Here is a 13,331-nt window from a genome sequence, read left to right on the forward strand (position 1 = left end):
GCAGTTATTTCATTCCTCCCTTCCCTTTATTTAATCATCTCTTTTTATTCAAAGTAAAATTTCATTTTGCTTTCAAAGGACAAGCTCAAAAGTAATATGATGTCTCAGACATTGGAGAAGAAAAGACAATACTATCGACAAGTCAGAGCAGAGCCACTGTGATGAAACTGCACTTCCTATAGGGTTGACCAGCTGCATTTTCCAGAGACCAGTCACAAGGATAACCTCACATCCTGGCAATGTGGTCAGACACCATCAATGTGAGGGGACCTTGTAGAAGCCCCCAGCAAGTCTGTGCATTCAGGAGAATGCAGGGTCTTCAGGCAACCGCAGGTCCACAGCCCAGTAGGAGAACCTCTCAGGACCATGGACAGCGCAAAAGCAGGCTCTTTGCCCAGCTTGCTGCTGCTGCTGCTAAGTCGCTTCAGTCGTGTCTGACTCTGTGCGACCCCATAGACAACAGCCCATTAGGCTCCTCTGTCCCTGGGATTCTCCAGGCAAGAATACTGGAGTGGGTTGCCATTTCCTTCTCCAATGCATGAAAGTAAAAAGTGAAAGTCAAGTTGCTCAGTCGTGTCCAACTCTTAGCGACCCCATGGACCGCAGCCTACCAGGCTCCTCCGTCCATGGATTTTCCAGGCAAGAGTACTGGAGTGGGGTGCCATTAGTGTGGGTGAATTCCTGGGCCGTGCTGGTGCCTGGTCGCTGCACACCAGCCCTGAGCCCATCCTTGCCCAGTCTTCAGATGGGGCAAAGCTGGACCCAGGATTGGGTCCTGGAGTAATGCAGTCGCAGAGAGTCGCAGAGAGCCAGACCCAACTGAATGACTGAACAACAACAATGAACAAACAGTTTCTGAGTCAAGGCACCCAGGACTGGAACAGGAAACCTAAGGAGGCTGGGCTCCTCCCAGGTGTAATGGCCATCCCTGCTTTGGTTGGGGAGTATGGCTGGAATTCAAGAGCTTGGGGCTGCAAATCTGAGCTGATACCACTCTTCCCCTAGAGGGCATCTGGGTCAGGGCCATAGAGGTTGGACCAACACCACATAAGCTGGTTGTTCTCCTTTCCAAGCACACGAACTCACACACATGCCCATAATGGCAGTTTCTGCCCTGGCCAGAGGCAGGACTGGTACCTAAGGTAGCTTCATCCCCTCCAAGTATCCACATGATTGCTGTATAGGCAGCTGCTGCATTAGCAGGAAGCATCACCAGAGAAGGAGGTCTTGATGCGGGAGCCCAGAGGAGGATGGAATGTGCCCTGGGGCCATCCAGGCCAGTTTTCCAGAGCACCAGGTTGTTTTCAGCTTGCTGCCTCTGTGCTGGATGAGAGAGCAAGAAAGTCTGTGCATCTGCTCTTCAAGAATGGAGTCTAGGGCTTCCCTGGTGGTGCAGTGGTTAAGAATCTGCCTTGCAATGCATGGGACACTGGTTCAATTCCTGGTCTGGAAAGATCCCACAATGCTGTGGGGCATCTGAACTGGTGTACCACAACTGAGCCAGCGCTCAAGAGCCCAAACCCACAACCCACATCTACTAAGACCAAGTGCTGCAACTACTGAAGCCTGCACACCCTCAAGCTTGTTCTCCCCAACAAGAGAAGGCACTGCGATGAGAAGCCTTTGAACCACAACTAGAAAGTAGCTCCTGCTCACAACTAGAGGAAGCCCACACCCAGTAATGAAGACCCAGCACAGGCAAAAATAAAAAATAAAATAAATAAAAAAAAGAATGGAGTCTCTATTTCTTTTAATGCTTGTTTTATTGAATAAGTTGTTTCTAAGTAAAATGAATCATTTATTGAATAATTGTTTGTTAAATAATTACAAAATTATGATGTATCCCACACTGTGAGGTGGAAAAATTGCAATGACTCCAGACCTATTTCAGGGCAAAACAATAAGCTTGCTGGCAAGTCATTTTCCACATCAAATGTTTTTAGAGAATATGTTCCTTCTTAATAATCTAATGTTAAATCTAATTTTTAAAAATAGCTACAAATTTTTAGGCAAACGTAAGTGCTAATTAAATTTACATTAAAATGTCTTAACGTTTGATCTAACATTTAGCACAAAATGAAACAAGGATGTAGCTTACATTAGAATGAGGTGTAAAAGCAAGCTAAATAAAATAAGATTTCTACAGAGCTAATTGACATTAAAAATATAATTTCTTTAAAAACACAAATACCACATGATATCACTTATATGAGGAAGTGAAAAAATTACACAGATGAACTTATTTGGGAAACAGAAACACAGCCACAAACATAGAAAAGAGATCTGTGGTCGCCAAGGGGGACAAAGAGTGGGAGGGATGGATTGGGAGCTTGGGCATCCCTGGTGGCTCACACGGTAAAGAATCTGCCTGCAATGTGGGAGACCTAGGTTAGATCCCCAGTTTGGGAAGATCCCCTGCAGGAGGGCATGGCAACCCACTCCAGTATTCTTGCCTGGGGAATTCCCATAGACAGAAGGCCGGCAGGCTACAGCGCATGGGATCACAAAGAGTCAAACAGGACTGCGTGACTAAGCACAGCACAGCACAGATGCAAACTAGTACATATAGGATGGATAAACAAGGTCTTACTGTATAGCACAGGGAACTGTATTTGATAACCTGTAATAAACCATAATGAAGAAGAATATTAATATATGTGTGTAAGGGAATCACTTTGTCATACATCAGAAATTAGCACAACATTGTGGATCAACTATACTTCAGTGAAATTTATATATATATATATATATATATATATATATATATAAAATCTCTTTAGGGTAGACATTTCTTCCTTGAGTGTAAACAATGTAAGAAAACATATAAAACACTAAATAATCCTTCAGGCTAGATAACCTCTGTAGAATTTAATATAAAAGTCAATTTTAAAAATCACAGTAAATAGAAATTGAGGTGCACAAGGACAAGCAAAAATCTTTTTTCTTGTCACGTGAAACCCAACCTCTTACCCACAGAAACATTTCCTCATCCCACATTTGTCAAACAAAAGGGTTTAACAGAGTGCAATGTTAATATAACAAAGCATCTCAATTCAGATCAAGAAACAGGGCTGACATTCAAGGATGCAACTATCATGGAGGGCTGTCCCTCCCCCCTCCTCCCCATAAACTATTTCCCAAGGGCCACACATCATTCAGCGTCTCCAGGACGATTTTCTCCTATTTTTTAATCTAGCTCTCAGGACTCCTGGCTTTCTCTGTCCCCCTGACAAGCCTGTCTGCCCTCCAGGCCATAGCCAATCTCTTCCTTGCTCTCTTCACTTTCCGAGACTGCTGATGAATATCTCTATCTGTTACTGGTTGTCTGCAGAGGGTGTGTGGGAGGAAGACCTCAAATCCTGGGTCCAGCTCTGCCCCATCTGAAGACTGGGCAAGGATGGGCTCAGGGCTGGTGTGCAGAGACCAGGCACCAACATGGCCCAGGGATTCACCCACACTAAGCTGGGCAAAGAGCCTGGAAACATTTGCGCTGTCCATGGTCCCGAAAGGTTCTCCTACTGGGCTGTAGGCCTGAAGACCCTGCAGTGTCCTGAATGCACAGACTTGCTGGGGGCTTTTCCAAGGTCCCCTCGCATTGACGGTGTCTGACCACATTGCCAGGATGTGGGGTTATCCTTGTGACTGGTCTCTGGAAAATGCAGCTGGTCAGCCTTATAGGAAGTGCAGTTTCATCACAGTGGCTCTGCTCTGACTTGTCTAAATAGTATTGTCTTTTCTTCTCCAATGTCTGAGGCATCATATTACTTTTGAGCTTGTTCTTTGAAAGCAAAATGAAATTTTACTTTGAATAAAAAGAGAAGATGATTAGATAAGGGGAGGGGGGAATGAAATGACTGCCAGTCATGGAGAATATTCTCATAGCATTTGGGTAACCACCCTCCTCTCTTCCTGCTGAAGTGAATTGCAAATTACATTTTGTATCACAGGCATTCACAAGGTTGTTATAACTCTGATTTATGGATCTAAACCCAAGTAGATCCAGGAAGAGACCCACAATGTGATTTCTGGCTTCCTAACTACACCAATCCTGCTACTGCAGGCACCAGACATGGAGAACTGAATCCTGGGGCATCAGCCAGATGGAACTCAAGGACAGAAAGCTCCAGGTCATCACCCAGTACCAATTCCAGACTTGCCCCTCCACCATCCTCTTAGAGGATGTTTTCACCTTCCAATCTCTGTCACTGTCAGCCACACACATGCTGATACCCACAAATCCACCAACATTCAGATGAAGAGATCACAGGGTTCTTTGACTCCCAATACATTACACCTTCACTTCTACCCCAACTCCCTTCTTCACTCAAGTATTCCCCTGAACCATACTCTCATCACCAAGCTCCCTTTTCCCACTGTAAATAACCATTTTTACTCCCTGACTCTCTTTATCCCATCCTCCTAATTCTCTCTCCCCTATCTCACTTAATGATCAATGCTTCTTAGAAGTTGGTTCTGTTCTCACATCTGTTCTGCATCTTCACCTTCTTCCAGGCAATCCCATCCATTTCCCTGGCTTCAGATACCATTCATGAACTAGAAATGCTCACAGATTCACCCATCTGGCTTCAGCCTCAAGACCCGAATATCCATCTGCCCACCCACCACATCAGTGATAATATTTGTGACTCAGCTCTCACTGGGCAGGTCCCAAGTTGAACCAATTACTTTTCCAAATACATCACCCATATCTCAGTGTCCCCTAAACTTACTTTTTGATATTAATACCCTATGCCACTGAGTGTCATTCTGAATTCCCTGCCACTCCATGCTTCTATCAGTTAACCCTCCATTTTCCTTTTTGAGGGCTTCCCTGGATAACTTAGAGTGATTTTACAAAAGGAAAAAAAAGATACAAAGGATTGCTCTTGACATCAATATGGATTCCTCACTCACCAGAAGAGGCTGTCTTGGAACACTCATTGGTGTGGCTCAGTAGGTAAAGAATCTGCCTGCAATGTGGGAGACCCAGATTCAATCCCTGGGCAGAGAGGATCCCCCAGAGAAGGGAACAGCTACCCACTTCAGTATTCATGCCTGGAGAAGTTCATGGACAGAGGAGCCTGGCAGCTACAGTCCAAGGGTTCACAAGGAGTCAGACATGACTGAGTGACTAACACTTTCACTTTTCCTTTCTGAATCCACCTAAAAGTTTCAGCTTTTGAAATAATTCTTGAGTATCTTTCAATTTTCATCATAATACCATTTCCACAGAGTGAATTTTTCCATTTTTAAATCTTATGTACTATTATTTTGTGTGTATGTAGATTTTCTTACTAAGTTGGATACTCAATAATGAGATGAATAATGGGAACTTTAATGTTTATTACTTATTGCTTTGCTCTTTGAAGGTGCTCAGATATCTTTTTTGAAAGAAATTCTGCAAACTCAACTGAAAAAAAACTTTCTAAATTTTTCAAATAAATTTACCCAACTACAAAGCATAAAATGACATAATCTCTTTTGTGGTAAACTGCAATAAATTGTCACTAAGATTTTAAACTCTTTGTGCCTGTAGTCCATTTTAAGACTCTACTCACAATAATCTTTTTAAACTGTAAACCTAATAAGTGCACAGTTCCTCACAAATCTCTCATTTCTGTCCTCAGATTTTTTAAGGAAAAACAAGTCTCATTTCATTCTTTTTGTCATGCCATAATTATTAATTCTACTCCTTTTATGAGTCAAAATGTCCCAATTTGATGGGGAGATTACTGCTGCTGCTGCTGTTTAGTCACTAAGTCATGTCTGACTCTTTGTGACCCCATAGACTGTAACCTGACACGCTCCTCTGTCCATGCAGTTTTCCAGGCAAGAATACTGGAGTAGGTTGCCATTTATTATGCCAGAAGATTTTCCTGGCCCAGGGCTTGAACCCATGTCTCCTGCTTGAAAGGCAGAATCTTAACTACTGAGCCACCTGGGAAGCCTAGGGAAATTATTAGATCCTCTGATTTATAGAGCACTTATTATATACCAAGCTGTGTATTCAAACTCCTGACTCAGAATTTCAAACAATTTCACTTCTCTAGTTTATTTTAATATTGGTAAGAGGAAAAAATTAATAGAGCAATGAGCATTTAATGCAGTGTTGGGTATAATTTGGTGCTGTGATAAACAACAAGACCAACTCAAGAGACAGAGAGAAAAAGCAGATGGGATGGAGGAAAAGAGGTCAGAAGGAATAAACAGAAAAAGAAATTAACTGTAGCGATGAATGATGAGATTAGAGAACTAAGGACATATTTGAGCAAAGAATTTAATTTAAAAAAAAGAAGACCAAATGCATTATGTATAAAGAATTTTCCAGAGCAGAGAACAGTTTAAACACTCTAAAGTCAAAAGGCATTTCCACTTCTTAGTAAATTTGATCAAAAAGGAAAACACATTTTGTCTATTATTCTAAGAAAACCTTATATACAAAAATATACAAAATCTTAAATATGTCTTAACAAACATTAACCCCTAGGAAATAACGTTCAAAAAAATATCTTATTGTTAACAATTACCATTTGCTGACTTAAAGTGATTTTACAAAAGGAAAAGAAAGATAAAAATTGCCACTTTTGACATCAATATGGACTTCTCACTCACCAGAAGAGGCTGGCTTGAAACACTCATTGGTGTGGCTTCTCCCATCTTTGGAAATTGTCCTCTGACCCACTCACTACTCAGATACAGGCAGTCTGTGATCTGCTGGAAAACATGCTTCTGATCCCCCTTTTATGGAAAGAGTGAGTAAGTCAATCAGTGGATAATCCAAAGAAGATATCCTATCTCACACCATTGGGATTGAAAAGTTTTTTAAATCACATTTAACAATACACTAAAAAGATCATACACCATTATAAACTGGAACTTATTCTGAAGATGCAAACCATTCACAAATCATTCAATATGATCCACCACATTATCAAAACAAATGATAAAAATCACATGATCACCTCAATAGATGCAGAAAAAGCGTTTGATGAAATTTAACACCCATAGAGACCATTATACCAGCTCCTTTAAAAATCTAAGCATAGAACCACCGCATGACCTAACAATCCCACTCCTGGGTGTATACTCTGAGAAAATCATAATTCAAAAAGACACATGTACCCCAATGCTCATTGCATCACTATTTCAATAGCCAGGACACGGAAGCAGCCTAAATGTCCATTGACAGATGAGTGGATAAAGATGATGTGGCACAGTGGAATATTACTGAGACATAAAAGGGAACAAAACTGGGTCATTTGTAGCAATGTAGGTGGGGACGACAGAGGATGAGATGCTTAGATAAAATCACCAACTCAATGGACAGGAGTTTGAGTAAACTCCGGGAGTTGGTGATGGACAGGAAGGCCTGGCATGCTGCAGTCCATGGGGTTGCAAAGAGTCAGACACGACTGGGTGACTGAACTGAACTGAACTGAAATGGACCTAGAGTCTGTCATACCGAGTGAAAAAAGAGAAAAACAAATATGTCAGAAAGAAAAAAAACAAATACCATATATTAATGAATATATGTGGGATCTAGAAAAATGTCACTGATTTGCCGTGCTTAGTCGCTCAGTGTTGTCTGATTTGCACAGCAGGAGTAGAGACGCGGATACAGAGAATGGACGTATGAACACAGTGGGGGAAGAATGAAAGGGAGAGTGAGAAGTTGGGGTAGTAGAAATGACATATATACACTATCGTGTGTAAAATAGATAGCTAGTAGGAAGCTGCTGTGGCTTCCCTGGTAACTCAGCTGGTAAAGAATCCACCCGCAATGCAATAGACCCTGGTTTGATTCCTGGGTTGGAAAGATCCCCTGGAGAAGGAATAGGCTACCCACTCCAGTATTCTTGGGCTTTCCTGGTGGCTCAGCTGGTAAAGAATAAGCCTGCAATGCAGCAGACCTGGGTTCGATCCCTGGGTTGGGAAGATCCCCTGGAGGAGTGCATGACAACCCATTCCAGTATTCTTGCCTGGAGAATCCCCATGGACAGAGGAGCCTGGCAGGCTACAGAGCATGGGGTCGCAAAGGGTCAGACAACACTAAGCAATTAAGCACGGCAGAGGAAGCTGTTGTATAGCACAGGGAGTTCAGCTTGGTGCTCTGTGATGACTTGGGGGGGGGCAGGGATGCTCAAGAGGGAGGGGATATATGTATATATATACCTGATTCACTTCATTGTACAGAAGAAACTAATACAACATTGTAAAGCAATTATACTCCAATTTTTTTTTAAGTTTGTAAAAAAAGATGTGCGTGCAAGCTCAGTCATGTCCAACTCTTTGTGACCCCATGGACTGCAGTGCACCAGGCTTCCCTGTGCATGGGATTTCCCAAGGCAAGAATACTGGAGTGGGTTGCCATTCCCTTCTCCAGAGGGTCTTCCTGACCCAGGAATCAAACCTGAGTCTATTATGTCTCCCACATTGGCAGGCAGGTTCTTTACCACTAGCTCTATCTGGGAAGCCCTTGTAAAGAAAGACAACAAAGAAACTGTGTCATTAGAAAAATATTTTGAGAACATTTTTGATGAAACATGGTAGAAAAAAAAATATGACAACAGAAGGGAAATGTGGGATAAAGAACAAAGTTCTTTTTCATTGTGACACATTAAAACATTTAATGCTGAGTGCTTGGCACCAGAATTATAAACAAACAGAGGACAGAACATCAGACTGAGTGCATGCATGCTAAGCCACTTCAGTCGTGTCTGATTATTTGCGACCCCATGGACTGTAGCCTGCCAGCCTTCTCTGTCCATGGGCTTCTTCAGGCAAGAATAATGGAGTGGATTGCCTCCTCCAGGGGATCTTCTCCACCCTGGAGACAAACATGTAAAAAAGAAAAAGATACAACATTCTAATCTAAATCACAACCTAGAGACCTTAAAAGTAGCCGTTACATGATATAGAAACTTGAAGACTTCTGTATTGCAACAAAACATAAAATATAAAGTGTATAAGGGTTATAGTGCTTTTCTTTGCTAAAATATAAACAATATTGAATGACTTGAATTCTTCCATCAATACTGCACAATTCCAATTATCTTAACAGTAGGATTCATTAGGTTTCCATCATCTGGCAGATAAATAGGTAGAATATGAAGTCAAGTGGGCCTTAGAAAGCATCACTACGAACAAAGCTAGTGGAGGTGATGGAATTCCAGTTGAGCTCTTTCAAATCCTGAAAGATGATGCTGTGAAAGTGTTGCACTCAATATGTCAGCAAATTTGGAAAACTCAGCAGTGGCCACAGGACTGGAAAAGGTCAGTTTTCATTCCAATCCCAAAGAAAGGCAATGCCAAAGAATGCTCAAACTACCGCACAGTTGTACTCATCTAACACGCTAGTAAAGTAGTGGTCAAAATTCTCCAAGCCAGGCTTCAGCAATATGTGAACCGTGAACTTCCTGATGTTCAAGCTGGTTTTAGAAAACGCAGAGGAACCAGAGATCAAATTGCCAACATCCGCTGGATCATGGAAAAAGCAAGAGAGTTCCAGAAAAACATCTATTTCTGCTTTATTGACTATGCCAAAGCCTTTGACTGTGTGGATCACAATAAACTGTGGAAAATTCTGAAAGAGATGGGACTACCAGACCACCTGACCTGCCTCTTGAGAAATTAGTATGCAGGTCAGGAAGCAAGAGTTAGAACTGGACATGGAAAAACAGACTGGTTCCAAACAGGAAAAGAATGACATCAAGGCTGTATGTTGTCACCCTGCTTATTTAACTTCTATGCAGAGTACATCATGAAAAACGCTGGACTGGAAGAAACACAAACTGGAATCAAGATTGCCAGGAGAAATATCAATGACCCTAGATATGCAGATGACACCACCCTTATGGCAGGAAGTGAAGAGGAACTAAAAAGCCTCTTGATGAAAGTGAAAGAGGAGAGTGAAAAAGTTGGCTTAAAACTCAACATTCAGAAAACGAACATCATGGCATCCGGTCCCATCACTTCATGGGAAATAGATGGGGCAACAGTGGAAACAGTGTCAGACTTTATTTTTGGGGGCTCCAAAATCAGTGCAGATGGTGACTGCAGCCATGAAATTAAAAGACGCTTACTCCTTGGAAGGAAAGTTATGACCAACCTAGATAGCATATTCAAAAGCAGAGACATTACTTCGCCAACAACGTCTGTCTAGTCAAGGCTATGGTTTTTCCTGTGGTCATGTATGGATGTGAGAGTTGGACTGTGAAGAAGGCTGAGCACCGAAGAATTGATGCTTTTGAACTGTGGTGTTGGAGAAGACTGTTGAGAGTCCCTTGGACTTCAAGGAGATCCAACCAGTCCATTCTGAAGGAGATCAGCCCTGGGATTTCTTTGGAAGGAATGATGCTAAAGCTGAAACTCCAGTACTTTGGCCACCTCATGTGAAGGGTTGACTCATTGGAAAGGACTCTGATGCTGGGAGGGATTGGGGGCAGGAGGAGAAGGGGACGACAGAGGATGAGATGGCTGGATGGCATCACTGACTCGATGGACGTGAGTCTGGGTGAATCCGGGAGTTGGTGATGGACAGGGAGGCCTGGCGTGCTGCGATTCATGGGGTCGCAAAGAGTCGGACATGACTGAGTGACTGAACTGAACTGATGAATAAGCTAACTTTAAAATAGACTTCTCTTGCTCACAAACTTACTGAAGGATTTGCAACATCAAAGTAGTGTTTAAAACAAGAGAGAAATAAAGGACATGGGACTGAGAACCCATAATAAAACATACATGTGTTTGTGGGTACCAAGCTTGTATCTGAAAGGACAGAGAGAGAGAGAGAGGCCAGGAGCAGTTTTTGGCTCTCAGAAGAGAGAATGGATACCTGGGGAAATAAATTCACAAGATTAAGAATCCACATCCTTGGTGCCATCACTGAGCCAGCCTAGACCCACTATATGCTGAAGATTCAGGCTCCAGGCTGACTGTGTCTTGTCTTACCTGTAGCTGAAAGCATTCTTCCTATGTTATGAATACAGACTCTTAATCTTGTATCTGAGTATTACATCACAGGCAGTCTGTCTACACAGTGACAACAAAGGTGATCATGTTAAAAACAGGCCAAAAATGAAGAATTCTGAAACTGAAACACCGAGTCTTTGCTTTTTCCCCAGATGCAGAGCAGCCTAATGGTCTGTATCCAGCACCCAGCCTAAGAGTATCCAAACAGCGAGAGAAATCACTGCCTCCCTCCCCAAGGACTTGACCTTCCTGAATTTGATGATCCTCTGGGGATGTCATCGACTTGTTCATCTCCCTCCTTCTGTGCTTCCTCTGCTCCTCACTCTTTATCAGTCGTCCCCACACAGCCACCTGCATCCTCCAACAGACCACATTTGGAGCTGTGTTCACTGTGGCTGTGGTCACTGTTTTGGCCAAAATCGTCCCTGTGATCTTGGCATTCAAGGCCAGGAAACCAGGAAGAACCATGAGGTGATTGCTGGTAACAGGAGCTGCTATGTCTTTCCCATGTACTCCATGATCCAGGTGATCATCTGTGGAGTCTGGCTGGGAGCCTCTCCCCCTTTCCTTGAGATGGACACTCACTCTGAGCCCAAGCAGCTCCTCATCGTGTGCAACAAGGGCTCGGTCACTGTCTTCTACTGTGTCCTGGGCTACCTGGGCTCCTTAGCCCTGGGGACCTTGTCCTTGGCTTTCCTGGCCAGGAACCTGCCTGACACCTTCAGTGAAGCCAAGTTCCTGACCTTCAGCATGCTGGTGCTCCTCAGTGTCCGGGTCACCTTCCTCCCTATCTGCCACAGCACCAAGGGCAAGGTCATGGTGGCCATGGAGATCATCTCCATCTTGGCCTCCAGTGCTGGGCTCCTAGGATGCATCTTTGCCCCAAAGTACTACATTGTTCTTATAAGAACTGATAAAAACTCTTTGAAAAGTGTAAAGAATAAGTTTTGAGTTCCAAGGGAAATAAACATTCTTGGGTTTTATCTCATGAGTCTCTATCACCTTTTTAGGATTTTGAACAACAAAATGTTTAAATATTATATATAATTTATAATATCTGAGTGCATTACATCAAATTTGCTATTATATCAAATGTTCATTCAGATATCAAAAAGCAACCAAAATTGCTTTACCTCTATTTATCAGTGGATTCTGCTCTCTCTTTTTCAGAATGTTCGTGTAGAACTGCATTGTCATCAAGACTCACACATAGGTTTTCTCTCAGACTAATGGCAACCCATAGGTTTTCTGCCTCAGACTAATAGCAAAAGCTATTGAATCTAACCATTTCTTCCATTATTAAATATGCACAGCCTCTATTTTTCCAGCCTCTCCTCTATCCTAGTAAAAGGTATCTCATAACTAAGAACTTTTCAGAGCATTCTTTGTTGTATCTCCTCCTCCTACTTCCTTTTTCCGGAAGAACACAGTGCCCAAAATGTCTTTCCTGTACCTTGTAAGAAATATCTGTATATCTCAGTTCAGTTCAGTCGCTCAGTCGTGTCCGACTCTTGGCGACCCCATGAATTGCAGCACGCCAGGCCTCCCTGTCCATCACCAACTCCCGGAGTTCACTCAGACTCACGTCCATCGAGTCAGTGATGCCATCCAGCCATCTCATCCTCTGTCGTCCCCTTCTCCTCTTGCCCCCAATCCCTCCCAGCATCAGAGTCTTTTCCAATGAGTCAACTCTTCGCATGAGGTGGCCAAAGTATGGAGTTTCAGCTTTAACATCATTGCTTCCAAAGAAATCCCAGGGTTGATCTCCTTCGAAAGGACTGGTTGGATCTCCTTGCAGTCCAAGGGACTCTCAACAGTCTTCTCCAACACCACAGTTCAAAAGCATCAATTCTTTGGTGCTCAGCCTTCTTCACAGTCCAACTCTCACATCCATACATGACCACAGGAAAAACCATAGCCTTGACTAGACAGACCTTTGTTGCCAATATAATGTCTCTGCCTTTGAATATGCTATCTAGGTTGGTCACAACTTTCCTTCCAAGGAGTAAGCGTCTTTTAATTTCATGGCTGCAGTCACCATCTGCACTGATTTTGGAGCCCAAAAAAATAAAGTTTGACACTGTTTCCACTGTTTTCCCATCTATTTCTCATGAAGTGATGGGACCACAGGCCATGATCTTCCTTTTCTGAATGTTGAGCTTCAAGCCAACTTTTTCACTCTCCTCTTTCACTTTCATCAAGAGGCTTTTTAGTTCCTCTTCACTTTCTGCCATAAGGGTGGTGTCATCTGCATATCTGAGGTTATTGATATTTCTCCTGGCAATCTTGATTCCAGTTTGTGTTTCTTCCAGTCCAGCGTTTCTCATGATGTACTCTGCATAGAAGTTAAATAAGCAGGG

The 13,331-nt window shown here is 42.8% G+C and overlaps 1 pseudogene; it reads right to left on the bottom strand.

The window, feature by feature from the left end:
* Positions 1–2,842: 2,842 nt before the first annotated feature.
* Positions 2,843–11,439, bottom strand: LOC102407646 (annotated as a pseudogene).
* Between the last annotated feature and the right edge of the window lie 1,892 nt (positions 11,440–13,331).

The sequence above is a fragment of the Bubalus bubalis genome, chromosome 9 (assembly GCF_019923935.1).
Source record: "Bubalus bubalis isolate 160015118507 breed Murrah chromosome 9, NDDB_SH_1, whole genome shotgun sequence".
Lineage (NCBI taxonomy): Eukaryota > Metazoa > Chordata > Mammalia > Artiodactyla > Bovidae > Bubalus > Bubalus bubalis.